Raw genomic sequence first — 23,814 nt, 5'->3', positions numbered from 1 at the left:
AAACTGCATGGAGAAGCTGAGCAGCTGCCTTAATAGCCGGAAAACGCCCCAGCCAAGGCATCAGGACACAGAGTGGCCCTGAGACAGGGCCGCCACACAATCAGTGCTCAGACTAGAGGACTGAGGCCTCTTTTCAGGGCTCTGTCAGCAGCCTTGGGGTTTGGTATTGCTGGGAGTTTTAAGGTGATGGAACAAGGGAACCAGAGAGGAGCAACGGTTCCCGGGCCTCGGACTGTGGATTCCTGGTGGCTGGATGCCATTCTCAGGGCTGGAGATATTTCTACTTCCAGGAGTGGGGCCAGGGCACAAGGATCACAGGCAGGTCAGATGGGGGAAGGCCGTTTGCTTGAAACAGCCCGAGGCCACATGGTCAGGGTGGAGAACCCAAATCATCCCCTAAACAAGCAGCATAATCAGAATGGAATAAAGCATGAGGATGGGGTCAAGGAGACTGGTTCAAAACAAAGGCTGGGAAGAACAAGTTTGTGAGGGAGTTTCCCTTCATGTGGGGCTGTGTGATTCTGTGTGTTTGAGGGCTTAAAGTGGCTGTGCAGGGCGCAGAGATGGAAGGCTCAGCCTGGAACCCGGGGGAAGGGAAATTCCGCAAGTTCCTAGGTCTGTGGAAGTGTGCCTTTGATTGGATTCCTCACAGAGTTGGCCACCCTGACTGTAAAACTCTGTCTTATATGGACTGTGGATTTTTTCTGTTTCCTTTATGTGTGATAATGAAATGTGGACTGTTCTCACCTGAAAGGCACCTGTGAAATTTGCAAGCCTGTAAACAACCTCCCCTCTTTTTGGGGCGCTTTTCCTCAGGTCCGGTCTGCGGGTTTGGTGTCTTACCTTTGCTGAGTTCCGATTTGTCACAAGATGCAGACTTGCTAGGTTGTAGGCAATCTCCTTCCTGGCTATCAATATCAGTGGCTGCTTCTGCAACCTGTTGGTCCACAAATTAAGTGTGATTGTTTGGTTAAATGTTTTCCGTCTTTTCTCTGTCACGGCTTCACGATGTTTTTCTTGAGTATTTTTTTGTCATGTCATCCAACTATTTTGTCCCCTACCAACAGAAAAGGAAACCTCTGAGAGTCTTAAATGTTTTTTAAATTTCATTTTTTTTAAAACATAGGCAAGGCAGAGAGAGCTGTGTTAAACTTGAGAAAGACGACATTATACATATTTTAAGGAATATGTAACTATTGGCTAAATCTGAAAAATAATAATGTAATGGATATAAAAGGTCTGGTATTAGAGAGGTCTGGGCTCCAGTCTCATTTGGGTCTCCTGAAAGCAGCACGACCTCTGAAGTCACTTAGCCTCTTCGGGCCTCATCCATCAAATGAGAGCAACTAGAGCAGTGCTTCTCAAACTGCACATGTGTTACCTGGGATCTCGTTGCAATGCAGATTCTGATTCAGTAGGTTTGCCGTGTGGCCTGAGACTGCATCCCAGGTGATGCTGCTCTCCTTGCAAGACTTCTTATGTTGTTAGTGCCAGTGGGTGGATTCTGACTCCTAGCAACCCTGTGCACAGCAGAGCGGAACGCTGCCTGTGTTTTTTGCGCCATCCTCTCACTTTCCGGCACTACCTCAGACAGGGGTCTGCTGCTCTTCGTAGGGTTTTCATGGCCCGTTTTTCAGAAGTGGGTGGCCTGGACCTTCTTTGTCGTCTGTCTTAGTCTGGAGGCTCCAGTGAAACCTTTCCACTATGGGCGGCCCTGCTGGTATTTGAACTACTGGTGGTATAACTTTCAGCATCACAGCAACGTGCAGCCACCACAGTGTGACACCCAACAGATGGGTGGTATGGTTCCCTGACCAGGAAACGAACTTAGGCCGTGGCGGTGAAAGCCCTGAATCTTAACCACTAGACCACCAAGGCTGGCTAATAGAAGACCTCTAAGGAGGTCTTAATGCTGGCTGTACATCAGAATCTCCGTGGAAGTTTAAAAAAGACTCATACAAAATACAGGTGCCCAGGTCCTACCTCCAGAGAGAATGATACGATGGGTCTAGGATGGGCCCAGGCACCAGTCATTTTTTTTTAAAACCCTTCAGGTATTTCTAATGTGCTGTCAGGGTTGAGTATTACTATGATGAGCTGTAGGGGTTTACGAAAAAATGTATATACACAAACACATATATATATGCTTATAATATATATGTGTGTATACGTATATCTATTCATACGTATTCATATGTATATTCATGCATACGTACGTACGAATACACATATGTACAGACACATAGATAGACACAGAAAGACAATTTTCCTTTTTAGTTTTTCAGAGACCGTAGAAAATTAGAATCTGACCCCTTTCTGATTCATATATGAGTAGGCTTGGCAGAGAAGGATCAGAGGAAACAGCAAAATGACTGTCAGCCAAAGAAGCCACAGGAGTAAACAAGGCCGGCCCTTTGCCTGTGGAACTCACGGAAGGTCCAGGCGTGCCTGAGCCACTGTGAGGCCGCGCTCCTGAGACGGGCTGTCTGACACAGAGCTTGTCACCCAAATGGGGTCTGCCAGACCTTGGGCCATGGCCTGACTGAGATTTTAAACTGAAACTCTTTCTGTCTTTAAACCTAAGTAGCTGGCTGTGTGAACAAGGAGGGCTAAACCACCTGCCAGTTCATAATTTGGGGACTTTATTCTAGGCTTGGAAAAGTTGAATGCACTTACCAGAGACCAGGCACCTGCAACAAAAAGCGAGGGAAAAAAAAGTTTCCACTGTTTACTGAAGCTGAAGAAAGAAGCTCAAGGGCCTGATTTCCATTGCACCATTCATCAGAAAAGCAGAAGCAAAGAGAAAATGGCTCTCTGAAGCTGCAGCTGTCTTCAAGGATGGCGAATGTTATTAACGGAAAAAGCTATAAGTCAAGGCCTCTGCTGGGAGGGCAGATGGCCCATTTGTTCAGCTGAGCCCCTTGAAGGATTTGCTTGAAGTTGGGTCTGGGGTGACTTGAGAGGAAGGGGCTGAGTGGCTCAACTCAAACTGTGAGGAGAATTTGGACCTAGGTGGCGGTGACTGGAAAGAGGGGCGAGGAGGAGGGAGAGGCAGGAGCAAGGCCAGCATGTCCGACCCAGGCGTGGGTAGTGAGGTATGCCCAGTGCCGAGCGTCCAGGGACCTCTGAGAACAGGGTGTCTACACAGTGCCAGCTGGCATCGGGCAGCCCTGTCATGTCTCCCTGGAGCGGCCTCGTTTTCACAGTGGCTTCCCGGGGTCGCAAGTGAAAGAACTGGTCCTGTGTGAACACACCAGGTCCAGCATAAAGGGACCATCCCAGGTGGTAAAATAGAGCCCGACTTCCAGGAGGCTGGGAAGCAGAACTGATGGAGCAGCCAGCACAATCCCTCCTGCCCTGCCCCATTTGCAGAAATCTCCGGAGAGCCCTGGACTTTCCACAGGACCTGGAATTGGGATTTGAACCTGTCTTATCTAGATCTTAAAGGGCAGGGCTAGTCCAGCTGACATTAGGGCCACATTTCAAGTCAGGTTTATTGAATGATGCGGTGGAGGAAATTATTAAGACCATGCCTTTTCCTTGCGCCTGTCCCTTGAACTATTACCAGTTTAGGGGCATTTGGAAGTGGTTGAACCCAAAGGGTACAGAGAGTGGCTTATTTTAATATAATGAGTGGCTAGGATGAGGGGATTTGTTGACTTGCTACTTGAGAGAAATGACTTATTGGGAACTTGAGCTCTGGGAGTCTGAGGCTACTAGGCTGCATTTCTTTTCTTTTTTTTTTTATTTTTAAAGATTTTATTTTTTCCTTTTTCTCCCAGAGCCCCCCAGTACATAGTTGTATATTTTAGTTGTAGGTCCTTCTAGTTGTGGCATGTGGGATGCCGCTTCAGCGTGGCCTGATGAGTGGATCCTGCACCCGGGGTCCGAACCTGAGAAACCCTGGGCTGCCGAAGTGGAGTGCACGAACTCAACCACTGGGCCACGGGGCCAGCCCAAGACTGCATTTCTTTAGTGATACGACTTTGGCAAGTTGTGGGAACACTGACCTCAATATTTGTCCAGCGAGGTGCAGGGCTTCGTCCCAAACCGTGCAACTGGAGACTCTGCTCATTTTCCATTTCTGAATTGCTCAGAGCTCGGTGAAGTCACACGTTCTGAAGAGTTACAGAGCTATTTGGCAGAAATAAGTTGCAATCTTGGAAAAAGTTTAATGAGTTGGAGTCATGCTTGAAGTTTCTATGGCTACTGCCGGGATTTCAGGAAAGGATTTCCATATGGTCCAGTAATTTCCCAGAAAAATTGGTTGCCTTACTTATGAATGTTAATTTAAAACATACATGATGTAAATGCGTGAATGCCTTTTGCACCCAGGGCATGGACCTGGGAGTTGGCAGCAGGGCTTCAGTGTGGGGCTATGCTGAGGGGGCACGTTGGGAATGAAATCCCGGCTGAGTTCCACTCACCCAGCCGTGCACTCCTGCGTGGGGCTGCGTGTGCTGGGGAGGAAGGCATGCGTTTTTCTAATGTGCCTGCCCAGAGAGGGCGCCTTTCTCTAATTCACGCAAAGGAGGTGTGTAAATAGGCAACTGAAAGACCTTAGCAAACGATGCTACATGACGGTGGACATCACTGTCTTCCTTTGGTTATCTTGAGATGGCAATCGGGTGGGATATCCCCGTGCAGGTGCCCACATGGAGAGAGGCCAAAGGAAACTTGGATGGGCCTCAATATGGATCCCTTTGGACTGATCAGTTTTCAGTTGCCTTGGGGAAATTAAAATACTTTAGCAGACTCGTAATTTAGCTCCAGACAGCAAACACCAGATGTCCCTGAATTATCATGGGCTTGTCTTAGCAGTGCATTAGATTTTGAAGAGTTTAGAGATGAGAATGTGTTACATCCATGTGGCCGTCTCAGAGTCTTTGGAGTTTTGGAGATGAGCAGGTGCTGGTGGACACCAGACTGTAAGCTCCATGAGTGCACGGGCCTGGTTCTATCATGTTCAGTGCTGTACATCCTGCCTTCAGCACAGTGCTTGCCATAGAGTATGTGCTCAGTAAATATATTTGAACTGAAGGATGTATGAGTGGTGCCCGATGGAGATGGACCAGAGCGGAGGAGGGAAAGGCAAACTTCCCACAGTGGCTGACCTAAGAAAAACCACGTTTATTTGGGGCACATCTAAAACAATTCCTTCTTCAAAAGGACTTTTCAGGGGGCTGGGTTTTGTGTCAGCAGCAGGGCTAACAGTCAATACGATTTTATAAAATTACATGTTTATATATATTCAGCTCTAAGCATCAAAGTGTCTTTGTGGATGATAGAGTTACCTCAGAAATATGTGTCTAGGGCATTCAGAATTTTATTTATTGGATTTTATTGAGTATCTACTGTGCCCAACACTAGGAGGATGGAAATGTCCAAGGCACAGTTTCTGCCCTCACACTCACGCTGGTGTAGTGGAGGAATGGGCACTGGAACAGATGCTCCCACTAAGGAGTGTCAGGAGCCATGGCAGAAATGCCTAGAGTTCTACATGAGCAAATGAGAGGCACATCTAACCCAGCCAGAATGAGATGAGGGAAGGCTTCCTAGAGGAAGTGGCCTTTTTGAATCCTTTTTGTTTTTTTTGAGGAAGATTAGCCCTGAGCTAACATCTGCTGCCAATCCTCCTCTTTTTGCTGAGGAACAGTGGCCCTGAGCTAACGTCCATGCCCATCTTCCTTTACTTTATATGTGGGACACCTATCACAGCATGGCTTTACCAAGCAGTACCATGTTGCACCCGGGATCCAAACCAGCGAACCCCGGGCTGCCGAAGCAGAATGTATGAACTTAACTGCTGCGCCACGGGGCCAACCCATTGAATCCTTCTTAACACATATTATTCCTTTGGCCTGAGTGGGCTGTGGCTTTCCTATTCTCTCAGTGTTCAACTGTGTAGTCCCAATAGAGGTTAGGTTCTTCCTGGGCTTGGCCACTTCCGCGGAAAGCAGCTCCCACCTTGGAGAAGCCTACACCTGAAAAAACGTCACCACTTCCTCCCCTGAAGCTGCTACTTGACCCATTGTGGAGGAGACCAGAGTTACCTTTAAATATCTTCTTCCCAGCATAGGCCAAAATTTGTCAAAAAGAGCCTTGTGCATAGGGATTTCTGAATTAAAAATAACCACTTATTTAAATGTTTTAGCTATAACATTTTCTGACTCTAGACTGGCCACATTCTCAGATTAAGAAATCTGATGTGATGCTGTGAAGCTTAGAATTTTCCTTTCAAGAATAAAAATGCAAATAACTTGTGTTCCATTCTTTAGTGTTTAATTTTGTGAAGAATAATAAGACAGGAAGACGTTACAAAAAATAGGACCCTCTACCCTGGTTGGTGGTAGCAAAATAAAGAGCAAAACTTCAATTTGGGTTTAGAAAGTATATATTAATTGGTCAAGTACCTATTACAATGGTCCAACTTTAAATAGAGTTCATAGTACATATGTAATTATCTGTTGGGTACATTTACATCCTGTTCTTGCTTACGATGAATTTTGGAGGGGAGAAAATTTAAATTTATTGATTATCAAAATGAGAAGCTAATAAGACTCTAGATAACAGGTGTTACTCAAGGCACTTATTGGTTGGTTCATAGAGAGCTCAGCTGCTTGGAGAGGTAGGAATGTGGTCACCAGTCACCTGTTGAAGTAGGAAAATAAGATATGATGGTTTGCAGCGAATTCAGTTCCCTACAGATCACCTCCATCAGAATGACCCTTGTATGCTTCAAAACACCCTAAACCTATCATCTTCCACCTTAAAGCTGTTCTGCCTCCTTTGCCCCTATCCTGGTAAAGGGTATCACCATCTATCCAGTTGCCCACAGTGAAAACTTGAGCAGTTTCCTTTATTTCTCTCTTTTCTTCTTCCTCTTGCACCTCATTCCTTACTTCTAATCACTTACCAAACCTCTTGGCTTTACCTTTTAAATAAGACTTGGATCTATTCACTTTTCTCCATCCCCATGACCACTTTCCTATCTCAGACCTCCATCATCTTTTACCTGGCTCGCCAGCAGGTAGAAGTTTTGTGATTTCCTCACCTCCCTTCTTACCTCACTCTAAGCCATCCTCCATGTGGCACCCAGAACAGATCTTCTTAAAGTGAACATCCAATTGTCACTCACATGCTTACAACTCTTCAGTGCTCCTACACTGCCATTCAGTTAATGTTCAGGGGCCTGGGGCTCACATAGCCCTTCAGGAACAGGCCTTGGGGGACTCTCCAGCTTTATCTGTTGCCCACCCCAGCTTCTATGCCACAGTCAGCTTCCTTCAGTCTTTGAATGCTCCTTGCTACCTCTTGCCTCTCATGTTCTTCTCCATGTTTGAAATGCTTACCAATCTCTTACATGTCTTTCAGATTTCAACTTACATGTGACATTCTCCATGAAGGTTTTCTCTGATTTCCTCAAGTCTACATCAGGTTTCCCAGTTATAGGCTCCCAAAGCATCTAATATGTCTTCCATCAGAGCCCTTTTTCCTTGTTGTCATTGCTTGTCTAAGTCCTTAAGTGGATGATAGACACTTGAAGGTGGGGCAGTCTCTGTCTCAGTGTTATATCTCTAGCAATTACCACATGACTAGTGTTCAATAAATATTTGTCTATAGTTTCTGGCAGTCCAAAAGGGATGATTACCCTCAGAAAGATTTGATAGCAAATATATTATGATACAAAATTTTTTTTGAGTGACATCAGCATCATGGCAGAGTGAGTTGCTCCCTTTGTCTCTTGCCTCTAAGTTACAACTAAATGACATTCATTAACCAAAAGAGGATTCCCTACACAGTGCAACAGAATGCCGGAGAGATCCAGCTGTACATCTGAAAGTGGGTGGACTGGATCCCCAGAAGCAGTGGAACTAGGTGAGTGCACCCCACCCACTCCCTGGTGGCAGTGATCCAGGTCACAGATCCTCACACAGCAGCTGGCACAACTGTAAGAGGAGGCGGGGACAACCTGGCCATGTGCAAATGCTTTCGGAGTTGTAGCCTGGGACCTGCAGGAGCACCTACCATGCTGCGGTGGCCACACCCCTGGGAACACTCCCCACCAAGTAATGAGTGGTAGTAGCTCAGCCCCAGCAAAGGAGCCCTGCCCACCAAGCGCAGCAGCTCAGCTGAATCACCTGTGGGTACAGCCTGGGCCACAGGAAAGAAAGTACCCCTCTCACCTAGTGCAGCAGCTCAGCTGGTCTCCTGCCAAGTGTAGTGGCTGTGCCTGCATGAGAGTGACCTGCCCACTGAGCACAGAGGCCCCACCTGTGTGTGTGTGCACAACCCGCTGAGTGGTTAATGCAGAGCAGCCCTACTGACACAATTTCCAGCAGATGGGGTGGGATCAGAAAACACAGCTCCTGCCCCCTCCCCAGCAGTGGCAGGTAGAATCTATGAACTGATACTATGACAAATGCATCAGCAAAGGATCAGTTCACCAAACACCATGAAGAACTATAGTAACACTTCAGAGCAGAAGGAAAATGACATCTCCAGAAACCAATTCTGAAGTCACAGAAATTTACAATATAAATGACAGAGAATTCAAAATAGTTGTCATAAAGAAACTCAACTAGTTACCAGGAAACTCAGAAAGACAGTTCAATGAGCTCAGGAATAAAATTAATGAGCAGAAGGAATACTTTATCAAAGCGATCGAAGCCCTTAAAAAACTACAGAAATTCTGGATATGAAGAACACAATTAATGAGATAAAAAATAATCTGGAAACCATAAAATATAGAGCTGACCTTATGGAGGAGAGAATAGGTGACCCAGATGCTAGAGACCTAGAAATGCCTCAGGTGGAGGAGGAGAGAGAACTAAGATTTAAAAAAATGGAGAAATTCTTTGAGAAATAGCCAACTCAATTAGGAAAAGCAACATAAGAATTATAGGTGTTCTAGAGGGAGAAGTGTGGGAGAAAGGAGCAGAGAGTTTGTGCAAAGAAATAATAGCTGAGGACTTCCCAAACCTGGGGAAGAAACTGGACTTACAAGTACATGAAGCCAATAGAACTCCTAATTGTATCAGTGCCAAAAGACCTTCTCTAAGGCATACAACAGTAAAACTGGCAAAAGTCAATGACAAAGAAAAAAGTATAGGGGCAGCAAGAGAGGAGAAAACATACAAAAGAACCTCTATCAGGCTTTTAGTGGATTTCTCAGCAGAAACCTTACAGGCTAGGGGAGAGTGGAAGGATATATTCAAAATACTGAAAGACAAAAACTTTTAGCCAAGAATACTCTATCCAGTGAAACTGTCCTTCAGATACGATGGAGAAATAAAATCTTTCCCAGATAAACAAAAGCTGAGGGAGTTCATTGCCACTAGACCTGCCTTACAAGAAAGGAAGGAAGGAAGCCCTCTTACCTGAGACAAAAAGGCAAAGGATTACAAAGCTTTGAGCAAGGAGATAAACAGGCAAAATCAGAAAATTGCAGCTCTGTATCACAACAGGTTAGCAAACAATTATAATGTTAAAGATAAAGGGAAGGAAAGCTTCAAAAATAACTATAAACACTTCAATTTGGTCACAAACTCACAGCACAAAAAAGAATAATTTGTGACAACAATAACTCAGATGGGGAAGAAGAAAGGGATGGAACTTGCTTAGGCTGGTGGAGATAAGAGGCTATCAGAAAATGGACTATTTCCTCTAGGAGATCTTTTATATAAATCTCATGGTAACCACTAAACAAAAATTCAGAACAGAGACACAAATGATAAATAGAGAGAAAACTCAGAAAACCATCACAGAAAGTCACAAAACTGAAATGGCAGTCAGAAATACATAGGATGAGAAACAAGGGAAATACAGAACAACCATAAAAAAAGAGAAAATGGCAGCATTAAATCCTCATTTCAATAATCTCTCTAAATGTAAATGGATTGAGTTCTTCAATCAAAAGACACAGAGTGGCAGGATGGATTAAAAAACAAGATCCAACAATATGCTGCCTCCAGGAAACACATCTCAGTTCTAAAGACAAACATAGGCTCAGAGTGAAGGTATAGAAGACGATGCCAAGATAAAAGGGATCCAAATTGGAAAGGAAGAAGTAAAACTCTTGCTGTTTGCAGATGACATGATTCTGTATATAGAAACTCTATAGAATCCACCAGAAAACTATTAAAAACAATCAGCAACTATAGCAAAGTTTCAGGGTACAAAATCAACCTACAAAAATCAGTTGTATTTCTGTACACCACTAACGAACTAGCAGAAAGAGAAGTCAAGAATACAATTCCATTTACGATTGCAGCAAAAAGAATAAAATATCTAGGAATAAATCTAACCAAGGAGGCGAAAGCCCTATATGCTGAAAAATACGAAACATTGTTGAAAGAAGTCAAAGAAGACATAAAGAAACGGAAAGATATTCCATGCTCATGGATTGGAAGAATAAACATAGTTAAAATGTCCATACTACCCAAAGCAATCTACCGATTCAATGCAATCCCAATCAGAATCTCAATGACATTCTTCAAGGAAATAGAACAAAGGATCCTAAAATTTGTATGGAACAAAAGACCCCGAATAGCCAAAGAAATCCTGAGAAAAAAGAACAAAGCTGGAGGCATCACACTCTCTGACTTCAAAATACACTACAAAGCCATAGTAATCAAAACAGCATGGTACTAGCACAAAAACAGACACACAGATCAATGGAACAGAATTGAAAGCCCAGAAATAAGACCACATGTTTAAGGACAGCTAATCTTTGACAAAGGAGCCAAGGACATACAATGGAGATAGGAAATCCTCTTTAATAAGTGGTGTTGGGAAAACCGGACAGTTGTATGCTAAAGAATGAAAGTAGACCGTTATCTTACACCATACACAAAAAGTAACTCAAAATGGATTAAAGACTTGAATGTAAGGCCTGAAACCATAAAACTCCTGGAAGAAAATATAGGCAGTACACTCTTTGACATCGGTCTTAGCAGCATCTTTTTGAATACCATGTCTACCCAGGCAAGGGAAACAACAACAACAAAATAAACAAAAGGGACTACATCAGACTAAAAATCTTTTGCAAGGCAAAGCAAACCATGAACAAAACAAAAAGATAACCCACCAAGTGGGAGAAAATATTTGCAAATCATATATCTGACAATGGTTTAATTTCCAAAATATATAAAGAACTCACACAACTCAACAACAAAAAAGAAAACAACCTGATCCAAAAATGGGCAGAGGATATGAACAGACTTTTTTCCAGAGAAGATATACAGATGGCTAACAGGCACATGAAAAGATGTTCAACATCGCTAATTATTAGGGAAATGCAAATCAAAACTACAATGAGATATCAGCTTACACCTGTCAGATGGCTATAATTAACAAGACAAGAAATAACAAATATTGGAGATGATGTGGAGAAAAGGAAACCCTCATACACTGCTGGTGGGAATGCAAATTGGTGCAGCCACTATGGAAAACGGTATGGAGATTCCTCAAAAAATTAAAAATAGAAATACCATGCGATCCAGCTATCCCACTACTGGATATTTATCTGAAGAACATGAAGTCAACAATACAAAGAGCTTTATGTACCCCTATGTTCATTGCAACATTGTTCACAGTAGCCAAGACGTGGAAGCAACCCAAGTGCCCATCAACTGATGAATGGATAAAAGATGTTGTATATATGTACAATGGAATACTGCTCAGCCATAAAAAAGACAAAATCGTCTCATTTGTCACAACGTGGATGGACTTTGAGGGTATGATATTAGTCTAAATAAGGCAGACAGAGGAAGACAAACACCTCATGATTGCACTCAAATGCGGAAGATAAACAAAGACATGGATTAAGAGAACAGATTAGTGGTTACCAGAGGGGAAGGGGTTGAGGCGGTGGGTGAAAGGGGTAAAAGGGCATATAGGTATGGTGATGGATAAAAGCTAAACTATTGGTGGTGAGCACGATGCAGTCTATATAGAAACTGATATATAATAATGCACACCTGAAATTATACAATGTGATGAATGAATATGACTTCAATAAAACAATTTTTAAAAAATAAAATAAAAATAATTTTTGAAAGGAATTTTGTTTCCAGCCCCATCTCTTCTTTGTAGTTCTATTTTCCAAATAGTGTGAAGTTTTGACAATGAGTGCATGTAATGGGACAGCTTGGTATGGTAGAAAAAGCCCCAGACTTGGAATTTGAATAATGGCCAACATTTGTTGAGTTCTTACTACATGCTAGGCTGTGCCCTAAGCACATTACAAATATTAGCTCAATTAATCCTCATAACAGCTCTGTTGGGTAGGTACTGTTATCTCCATTTGGCAGATGAGGAAATTGAGGCACAAGAATCAGCCTTCAGTTCAAATCCATGCTCTGTCACTTATTAGCTCATGACCTTGTTCAAACAACCTCTCTTTCTGAACTTTCATCTCTTGAGCTATAAAATGGAGACAACACTTGCCGAATTTTCAGTTTTCTTACATGTTATACACATTACACAGTGGACTTCCATAGGTGAGTTTTGAAGCCTGCTGCTACACCACTGTAGATCAGTGGATGAATGAATGAGAGCTATGGCATGGATGTTCCAGCCCACCAGCCATCGCCAGTATGTTTGTTCAGTTAAATATTTTATTGCAACTGTCCCCTATTATATTACAAAAATGTGAGGAAAATGAAAATAAATGTTCTGATGCTAGTGACTAATAAGAATAACTAACAATTATTCAGCACTGTGTCGGTTATTAAGCTATTGTCTCTCAGCTTTAAACTCACTATATTCTGCTTTGTGATACAGGGGCCGGGACTCTGCAAACTACATTTTTCCTTTGCCAACTCCTTCCTTTTAGGCTCTGTCGATAAGGGACATTAGAGGGAGATTGCGGGGCTAGATGAGGAAGAAAGGACTTACTCTTTCCTCTTTGCTTCTGGTTTATTTCTGGTTGGCTTCCTGTTCCTGTCATCAGCTTCCAGCCATGGGCCTTCTTCTCAGGCAGAGGCAGTTCATTCCAGAAGCAGTTTGTTATGACCTTAATTGTGTCCCCTTAAAATTCATTCCTAACCCCCAGTACCTCAGAATGTGACTTTATTTGGAGACAGGGTCTCTACAGAGGTAATCAAGTTAATGTGAGGTCTTTAGGGTGGGCCCTAATCCGGTATGACTGATGTCCTTATCAAAAAGGGAAATTTATGCACTGAGGTATGCACAGAGGGAAGACGATGTGAAGAGACATAGGGAGAAGACGGCCATCTGCAAGCCAAGACAGAGGCCTGGAACGGATCCTTCCTTCACAGCCTTTCAAGGAACCAACCCTGATGACATCTTGATTTTGGACTTATAGCCTCCAGAACCGTGAGACAATAAAGTTCTGTTGTTTAAGTCACCAGTCAGTGAACTTTGTTATGGCGGCCCTAGCAAACAACACACGGTTCAATCCAGTTCGAGGTTTTACCACCTTGCAAAGCCAACCTCATTGCATCCCCACAGAGACACCAACACAGCTGGCTGGCACTCCTTCCTCAGAAGTCTGGGTCCCAGTCCAGGGAGACTCTCCTCTAAATGGGACATAATTCCAAACTCTTCCCTTTGTTTTCCCAGTCCTATAAACTGCTTCCTGTTCTTGCTACCTCTGCGATAGCTCAGTGTTCTCTTTTTGCCTTTTTTAGTCACTTAGTTAACAATTCTTTATTACCTAGTTAAACATTCTCTATATTAAATTCTCTCTTTTAGAATAACTGGAGCCTTGGGGGCAGGTTTGCTGCTGGCAGAACATTGGGGGCGTGACTCTAGCCCTATAGAGCTACAGAGACGGGACCACTGCTACAGTGGGTCTGGAAGGAGGGGCATCGAGCCAAAGAGGATTGTTCTCGAGCCTTAAGATCTGATGGATTTGTCTTGCTAGGTTTTAGATTTGTTTGGGACTATCACCCCTTCCTTCTTTCCTATTTCTCCTTTGGAATGGGACAGTCTATCCTATGCCTGTTCCACCACTGTATTTTGGTAGCACATAACTTATCTGGTTTCACAAGTCCACAGTTGAGAAGAATTTTGCCTCAGGATGAATTGTATTTCTCGCCTCACCCACAGATGTGTGACACTAGACTTTAGACCTGATGCTCAAATGAGTTAAGACTTTTGAGCTATTGGAATGGAATGAATGTATTTTGCATGCAATAAGAATGTGAATTTTGGGGGACCTGGGGTGGAATGCTAGAGACTACGCTATGTCCTCTTAAAATTCATATGTTGAAAGCCTCATGCCCAGTGTGAATCTCACAGAGAAGTTTGCAGAGAGATCCTTTCTGGCAGACTGTATTGGGTACCTCTCCTCTGATGCTAGAGACAAGGACCATAGAACTCACAAATTTAGCACAATGGAGACAAAGATGGCAACTTTTAAGCAAACTGAGAGTGGTGGATTTTGTTTTCTCATTTGAATGTACATTGGACTCGGGCCCATTTGCTGAGTGTTTAATTGTTAAGGAAAAGAACTAAACTGAAGAACAGAATAAAATTTTGAAAATATATAAAAATCGAGTCTAAAAGGCTTCATATAATTTAAGGCATCTTATTTTCTAAATTTTGAAAATATATAAAGATCGGGTCTAAAAGGCTTCATATAATTTAGGGCATCATGTTCCACATTCTAATCAGAGTTTTTCTGTTCACATGTTGGCCTCATTGGGCCAGGAGCTCCTTGAGAGCAGGGCTGGGGGATATTTCTTCACCTCTGTATCCCCTAGTGTCCAGCACTGTGGCTGGCCCACGCTTGACATTTAGTAAATATTGATTAAGCTTAAACTCACAATCTGGAAAAGGGCCTGTTTGGACTCCTCATCATCAATATCATCTTGGACCTGTTGAGGAACGAGGAGCGAGCCTGCAGAGAAAGGAGCAGCCTGGTGAAAGGGGTGTACTCTGTCTAATTTAGACATAGAAATAACTTTCCGTTAAGGTGGGTTATTTTGAGAGTTAGACATGATTTACATGTCAGTCAGTCAGTCCATGGCCAAAATGGGTCTCATGTCTTGGGGGAATTTATGTCTCTGCTCTTCTTTGTGTAGGGTTTGAAACTTTCATTATTTAATAATAGTTTAGTTTTTTTTTTTTAGCACTACTGAATGTCAGGTGCGGTGCTAATGATTTTACATAATAACCACAACAATGCTATGAGATAAGTAATTCATCTTATAAATGAAGAAACTGAGGATCCATGGAGTTAAACAAACTGCTCAAGGCCACACTGTGGGATATGCAATAACTGGGATTAAAATTCAGGTCTTTCTGACTCTAAAGTTTGGCCCTTTCCAATGGTCTGCTTTCCTGTTCAAGCAGAGACCCTAGACCCTTAGAATGGGGGTAATGGATCTCCTGATTCTCTCTCCACGCTAGGATAATTTCAGAATCCCAATTGTCCCTCTGAGAAGGTGATGGCTAAATTTTCCAGTCCCTAGTTTAAATTGATTAATACACTTTCACCTTCTCACACATGATGCTGAAGGAGGCAATTTGCAAAGTGGCGTTGTGAGATTCAGAAATAAGTAGAGAGTTTTTCAAGTGCCACCACCCTCAACATCTTTTGCCATATCAGGACCTGGGAGGGTTAGTACGATGATTAACTGTGTTATGCATAGACTATCGGTTATATAGGGCACCTTTTAATAATGTTTTCTCTTTTCATTTATGTACATCCACAATGCTGAGCAGCCGTGTTGTTAACCCAAACTGGGGGTCATCTAAAAGTTTCCTAAACGGGTTTGGAATGTGCTAAAATATTTGTACATGTTTTTAAAGAACCATAAAAGATCAGAGCTATTGGATTATATTTATTGTATCAGTTTCCAGTGTGTTAAGTCTAGAAAAAATTGGGTTAATGCAGGAATCTCTGGATAATTTGGATGATGCACCCACGGATATGCATGAAAGCTTCCCTTGAAATGGAGATACAGAAAAAGTAGATTTTAGTAACCCAACGTTTTCCATCTCTCATCTAAAGGTGTATTGAAATTCTGTAGCTTGAGATTTCAAACCGACTTGGTCACATTTCTTTACTCTGGATGAAGCGTCTTAAGGGTGAGGAGGCCGGCCACCTGGCTGTTTCAGAATGAGATTGATTGGGAGGCCCCGTCCGCCAACTCCTTGACCTCACGCTATGCCTTGGTCTTATCCTCAGCTGATCAGGCTCACACTTTAATTCGAATGGCACGCCCAGCAGTGACCAACTCTGCTAGATTTATTTACTCAATTGGTGGTGGTTGTAAGATCAAGTCCTTGGCCAAGCAATGGCACGGGTGTAGCCGAGACGTCCCGTGTCCTGTCCTAACAGTGTCAGAGCTACAAACCACAGAAGTTTATACTTGGGGGTGAGCAAAGTGGTGTCCTGACCAGGCCCATCCTTCAGACTGATTTTCAGCCTGTTCTCGGCTGCAGCTTTCAAGCCTAGTTCTTCATCCAAGCTGGAGATTTTGTGCTCCCCATGCAATCCCTCCAAACATTTTAAATTTAAAATACAAGAGAATAGTACAATGAGCTCCATATACTCTTTGCTTCATCTCTCTCTTTATCTAAAACATTTTCTCCTGCTGAACATTTGAAAGAAAGTGGTAGATATGCCTCACCCCTAAAAAAGCATGACTCTCCTGAGGACGAGGACACTCCCCAACGTAACCACAATGCCGTTATCACATGCAAAAAATTTAAGCAAAAAATTTAACCTTGGTGTAATATCACCGAGGACAGTTCATATTCAAATTTTCCTTAGTCCTTAAAATGTGCTTAATAGCTAAGTTTTTTGGCAATGTAATCAACCCTTTCATATCACGTTTGTGCTAGATTAATCCACACATAAACTGAGAATGTCTTAGATTATTTCAAATATACCAGGCCTCAACTTTGATTAATTTTTTATTTTAAACCCAAGTCCATATTCAATAATTTTCATCTAAGGATGTTTTGAAATCTGTGACATTTGATGTTAATACTTTTGGAACTCTGGAATTCCTGTGCCCAATATTCTTGTTGTGTTAAAACTAAAAAGAAAACTCTCTCCTTTTTTTTTTTTTTTTTGGTGAGGAAGATTGTCTCTGAGCTAACATCTGTTGCCAATCTTCCTCTTTTTGCTTGAGGAAGATTGTCCCTGAGCTAACATCTGTGCCAATCTTCCTCCATTTTGCATGTGGGATGCTGCCACAGCAGGGCCTGATGAGTGGTGTGTAGGTCTGTGCCTGGGATCTGAACCCGCAAACCCCAGGCCGCCAAAGCAGAGCACGAAAACTTCACCGCTACACCACTGGGCTGGCTCCAAGAAAACTCCTTTTTAGAACTGTTTTTCTTGTTGTTGCTTTTTTTTTTTTAAACCATATTAATCATTTTTAAGTGTAGAGTTCAGTAATAAGTATATGCATGTTTTTGTGCAACCAATCTCTAGAACTCTTTTCATCTTGCAAAACTAAAACTCTGTACCCATTATACAATAACTCCTCATTTTGGCCTCTTCCCAGGCCCTGGCAGCCACCAGTCTACTTTTTAAACCTATGAATTTGACTACTCCAGGTACCTCTTTAAGTGGAATCAAATAGCATTCTCTTTTAGGGACTGGCTTATTTAATTTAGCTTAATTTCCTCAAAGTTCGTCAACGTTATAGCATATTACAGGATTTCCTTCATTTTTAAGGTGGAGTAATGTTCCATTCCATGTATATACAACATCTTGTTTATCCACTCATCTGTGAATGAACTCTTGGGTTGCTTCCACCTTTTGACTATTGTGAATACTGCAGCTATGAATATGGATGCTGTTTTTCTTTTTAAATCCAGGATCCAAACAAGAATTACGCAGCCAGTATTGTGCTAATAAATTCTGTTTCTGCCTAAACCCATCTAGTGCACTTGTTGCTAGTCACTCAGGCACTCGGACTCTACCCGAATGTACGTGGGACAGCATAGCTTCTCATACGTGATAGGTCCTGGTTTACAAAACTGATGCTCAAGACATTAACTCATAGTGGGTGTTGGCGAGCATGAATGCTTCCTCCCACTTCTCATGTTTCCTTGCATAGCCTTACACTCCTGGCCTCCCTCCATCCTTACACCCTGCGCCCCACCCCCATTCTGCCTCAGGGAAAATGATGTTAGGATATTGAAACTGTATGTGTATGGCCCAGTGCTCTCTACTTTGCAACTCTAGGGGTAAGGTGGGGATGAGGACTGGCCCTGGTTCCGTGTTGCCACCACTGGGCGGATAATCTGTTGCTTATACAGTTTGACTCTCCCAATTTAGCTAGTACTCAAATATTTGGTCCTCATCTTCTAACTCTTTGTTTTACTTCTCAATTGGTTCATCTCCAGGATGAGGGGAAAGGTTGCGGTTTATTGGGCTCCTTAAAATACCTCAATTATAGGGAGACACCTGGATTCCCAATTTGACCATCCGCCTGCCCAGTGGACCCCGCCTCCTGTTGCGTAGGTCTGCTCAGGACACCAAATTACAATTTGGAAGATGGCTGGATCTACGTAGACTCATAAAAAAAGAAACATGGTGTTGCCAAAGAGATATTAGCATAAACTACTTGGGCTTTCCCCACTCTGGGGACATTCCTGTTGAGGTCACTAATTTCAACTATGAGAAGTAGAGTGCTCCTCCTTGCTACAAGCACAGGGAACATTTTACTCTTTTTCTAGACTCTATTTAGAAAAAACTTTGTTCATTGTTGAAAACTTGGGAAAAGCAGAAATGCACAAAGAATAAAACAAAAGATGTACAAAAGCTTATTACCCAGAAATCACTACTTTAATGTTTTGGTACATCCATTAATTTCTCCAACCCAAACTTCTTTGAGCTCCAGACTGTATATCAAATATCTCATTGATAGCACACTTTGAACGTCTCAGCTCCAGACTCAGCATGACCAAGAGTAAACTCACACTCTTCTCCCCCAAAACCTGTTCCCTTTCTAATGTTCCCCATATCAGAGTGTTGGTACCTTCATTCATTTAGCTGTCCACACTAGAAACCTAGGCTGTTTTTGAAAATTCCTTTTACTTTACATTCTATGTCCAACCCATTACCAAATCCTATCGATTTTAACTTTTCATACATGCCTCAAATTCATCCACTTGTTTCTGTCCCCGGCACTACTCTCCCGTCCACGCTGCTATCATTCACCATCTGGATTACTACGATAGATTCCACTGGCCTCTTCTCTTCTAGCTCATCCTGGCCGTTAGTAATTTGTTCTCCATACAGAGACAATTTTTTTTTTTTTAAGATTGGCACCTGAGCTAAAATCTGTTGCCAATCTTCATTTTTTTTCCTCCGTCTTCTTCTCCCCAAAGCCCTCTAGCACATCCTGGGCCACTGAAGCGGAGCACGGGAACCCAACCACTGAGTCATGGGGCCTGCCCCCCAGAGACAAATATTTTAAAGAACAAATCTGATTATATCTTCCAAACCCTCAGTTGCTCCCTGATCTCTCAGAAGTAAAGACAAAACTCCTTAACCTGGCCTATAAGGCCCTGCGCGATCTGGCCCTGCCTTCCTCTCCAGCCCCATCCCCCACCACAAAGAGTAGATTTGATACAGGCAGAACTGGAGTTTACTACATAAGCATCTATAGGCACCAATGCTAACTGTTGTAGCAGCAAAGCCCAATGTCAAATCAGTGGTATCAGCAATGCAAACTGTGCTATCTGTGCCCAACTTTCTTTACTCCAAACACATGGTCCTCTTTCAGTTCCGTATACTTGCTGCGGTCTCTCCTACACTGGGCTTTGTCCCTGGTGTAGCCACTGCCTGGACAACTCTTTGTGTAGGTACAGCATACTCAGCTGTCACTGCTCAGTTATCAGAGAAGCCTTCACTCACCTCTCTAAGCAGATTAAATTGCCCCGATAAAAGATCTCCACCAAGTGCTTCTCTCTCAAAGCACTTAGAATGATTGCAATGTGTGTTTGTTTCTTGATCTTGGTCTCCCTCCCCAGACTGTGAGCTCCTTGAGGGTAGGAACTGTGTCACTTTCTGCTCACCGCTGTATCCTGAGCACCTAGGACATACTCATTAAGCATTTGATGAATGAGTAAATGCCTTTCCTTCTTGTCTTTTATATACACTCATATTTGCAAAAATGAGAGCATATTGTATTTACGTTTTAGAACTTTTTTCCCCAACTAGGCAATAAGTGACTATTTGGAGGCTGTTCTTTTTGACAAAACCCACTCTTTGGAATTTTTGCTGTTTCCAATTTACTCCTCAACTCTTCATTTGGAAAGTGCACTTTAGAACTGGTTTTGAATAGTAGACCTAAATTAGCACTGGCTGCAGCTACAGTATCTGATCCTTTCTCAGGGACCCTCTCTGCACCTGGTAACATCTCGGGTCTGTGGAGGAAGGGTAGTACAGTGGCTAGTATGGGGGAGTTAGACAGATGAGCTTCACAGTACTGCTCTGCTTCTGTCCCATTGAGGCCCATTTGGACGTAAGGAACAAAGTCTCAATCAAGCTACTTCACAAAGAGTGGGATATAGGCAGAAATTTCTCTGTATCCAAGAGCAGAACGCTAACTGGTGCTAGCGGGTGGATCCAGATTCAGAGTGGCCTCAAGACTTCAGCAACAGGAGCCCATGGCTCTCTACCTAGTCTCAGGATGACATGTCTCAGCTACTCTCTACATGTTGGCTTCAGTCTCCTCTTTTTTACCTTCCAGGTCCCTCCACTTACTTAGAGTTTTTTCTTTTCAAGTTTGGCTTGCAAATTGCTTTAACTTGCCGTGGATCTGACTCTATCTCATGGCATCTCTTGATGCATCCTTTTGCCTCCTATTTCTGCTTTCCATCTGCTCTCAGATGGAAGACTCTGTATTCTTATTTCAAATTAGAGACAGAAAGAGAGAAGGAGAGAGAGAGAGCCTAATTGTCCCATTGATCTTTTTGAACCAGCTGTATGTGTCCTTGAACTAATCTCTGTATACATTAGGCTGTCTTTGGACTCGGGCACCCACCCTACTCCAGTTAACAACGGGGAGCAGCAGAGTCATGTGGCACTAAAAACGGCTTCCTGGGCAACAGGGGATGTGGGCTGGGAACTTTCCACTAGGATAGGGCATGGGCAAATCAGGTGCAATATTGACTTACCCGGTACTGTCTGTGTGACCTGAGACAAAGCACCTAACTTTAGTTTTGAGTTTTGGCTTCCTCAGTTGTAAAAAGAGGAAAGTAATCCATTTTATTAAGTTATCAGGATAAAAGGAAATAGGATGAGATAAAGTACACAGAGCACTTATCCTAGTAACGTCTCAACAAATAATGCTCTTTATAGCAATAGTATATCTATAACATATTAATATATTTTTCAAATTGTCTCTCTAATCTGGGTTACTTCTGGGAAGAATTTCCCAGATGGACAAATCCTTCTTTGGATTGTTGTGACTCTGGGTAGAATAATATTTCTGATGCACAGGGTGGAGCGGTGGGAATGTTTCTTTCCCTGGGGAGATGGTGGTCTATGGGCCCCTCCACATTGACTATATGGAAATGATCCAAGATAACATGGGGACAATAGACAGCCTGTAGACACCAACAAAGGCCATTGTACTGAAGGAGTTTTTGATCTGAAGCCAGAAGCCAGATTTAGACTGAAAAGCACATACTTTCTTTTCTACAGAAAGGTTTGAATAATAATAGCTAATACTCACATAGGGCTTAATATATGCCAGACATTGTCCTAAAGGCTCCTCATGTATTTACTCATTTCCCCCTCTTCACAACACTTTGAGGTGGATACTATTATTACCTCCAGTTTACAGATTAAGAAACTGAAGCGTTGACCTATTTTTAAAACCATTTCAACAAACTATAATCAACTTGACCTTTTTAATCCTATGCCCATCTCTAGAGCTTGGTCCTCTGGGTACCACCATTGGTATTGCTGTTCCTCCAGGACTGGTGTCTTGCCTTGCACCTGCAACTTCTTCCCAGGGCTAATGTTCTTCCATGAACTCCAAACCTGAGGGCTGCCACTAGAGCCCTTAAAATCTTTTTTTCTTCCATAGTCCAGAGGTATTCTATTTATTTTCACCTATCATGCCATGAATACATAGGGAATGGGTTCCAGCAGCTAAGGCTCCTTTCCATTGGTTCTCACAAGAGTGCTTCTCTGGGTGGAGCAGGCTGGAACGTCAGTTGAACCCAAGTAACTTTCTCTTTAGCTTCCTTCTTTTTCTGGTCATTTTCCTTCACATGTTTCAGGAAGCTATCTCAACTCTTAGAGAGCTTAATGTGTTCAACACGTGCATTAATTCTCTTGGCAAGAATCTTGCCCTTAACTTGTTTGTTTACAGCAAGGCCAAGAGCATGCTGGGTAACACTGTAGACTCTTCCAGTGTTGCCATGGGAAAGTTTGTGGGCACTCCTTTTGGAACAGTCCCCATTCCCTTGATGTCAACCGTATCACCTTTCTTGTAGATTCACATGCATGTGGCCAAAGGAAGAATTCCCTGTTTTCTAAAAGGCCTAGAGAACATATAGTGAATGCTTCTCCTCTTTTCCTTTGTATTGGTCATTTTGGCGAATTACTGGAAGACGGCCATTCCAGTAAGAAAAGAAGCCCTTAATATCTTGACCAAGCTTGGCCCAGAGGCAAACTGGGACATGAAGCCATAATGGACAATGAGTGAGAGGCTTCATGGGGCTAAATGGTTAAAAAATTAGTCTCTGTTGGAAAATTCCCTTTATGAGAAAACTGGATTTGCCTTTAGGGCAGGTGTAGAAGCTTGAAGGTGCCAAACTGGGCTGCAGATGTGGCTCCCACAGTGAGGGCTTGGTGGTGGGGCCAATACTGAGGTCTGTGGAAGAAGGGTGGGATAGTGGTTCATGTGTGGGTCAGACAGAGGAGCATCCTACTACTGCTATGTTCCATTGAAGCCCATTTGGATGTAAGGAACAGAGACTCAATCAAGCTACCTTGAGAAAAGGGGAATTTAGGAAAAATTTCTCTAAAATCCAATAGTACAGTCTTAACTGGAGCCGGAGAGTGGTCCAGATTCAGGTGGCCTCAGGACCTCAATAGTTTGAAGGAGAAGGAGGTGTCTCAGTTGTGTGTGGTAATGTTTTGCAGAAAAAAAACCCAACCCTGATTTGTAGCATTTCCCAGTTTTTGTGGTATAAATACTCCTATCATGGCCAATTTCAACCAACCTGATATCACCGAACTCGAAGTTGGGAAGAAATGCATGCACTTGAATCTCTCAAGTCAGTATGAGTCTATTCCAGCACACCAAATGTTAACTTTGATTCTTTTCTAAATTTTCCAAGTTCTCAACAAAGTGGTTTGTTATTGTTTTATAATTGGAAAAACACATAACAAAAGTTATTTTAAAAAGAGAAATATATGGGATGTGGGTTGGAGTATTGAGGACAAACTTCCCCCATTTCACCATTTCTTGAGGGTCAGTCTTAGATTTTGCCATCAGTTGCCCCCACTGGCCCCTGGGACCACGTAAGGGCTTGCATCAAGATTGGTTAGGCTCATGGCTGCCTTCAAGAAGGCACTTCCAAATTTTGACTCCCTATTTTGTGGACATTGTTTTAGAGAGAAGTTGCTCAGAACCAACCGGTGGGGGTCTTGGGAACATCTGGCCTTCCTTAAATTCAAATCTATAGAGGACCTTGCAGAGTGATGCTCAGGGACCAGGCAAGGTGGCCCTGAATAGAAAGTTTTGAAAAACTGTAACTCATACAGGACAAGCCTTTTGTTATGTTGGCTAAAAATGAAAAGTTATACTATGGAAAGTGTGTGCTATATGAGGAATTTGTAAGAGAGAATAAAGCCTT

The 23,814-nt window shown here is 42.8% G+C and overlaps 1 pseudogene; it reads right to left on the bottom strand.

Annotated features, from left to right (window-relative positions):
- Positions 1-22,063: 22,063 nt before the first annotated feature.
- LOC100058777 (large ribosomal subunit protein eL21-like) lies at positions 22,064-22,544 on the bottom strand (annotated as a pseudogene).
- Between the last annotated feature and the right edge of the window lie 1,270 nt (positions 22,545-23,814).

The sequence above is a fragment of the Equus caballus genome, chromosome 19 (genome assembly GCF_041296265.1).
Source record: "Equus caballus isolate H_3958 breed thoroughbred chromosome 19, TB-T2T, whole genome shotgun sequence".
Classification (NCBI taxonomy): domain Eukaryota; kingdom Metazoa; phylum Chordata; class Mammalia; order Perissodactyla; family Equidae; genus Equus; species Equus caballus.
This window is presented reverse-complemented; position numbering and strand designations above follow the sequence as displayed.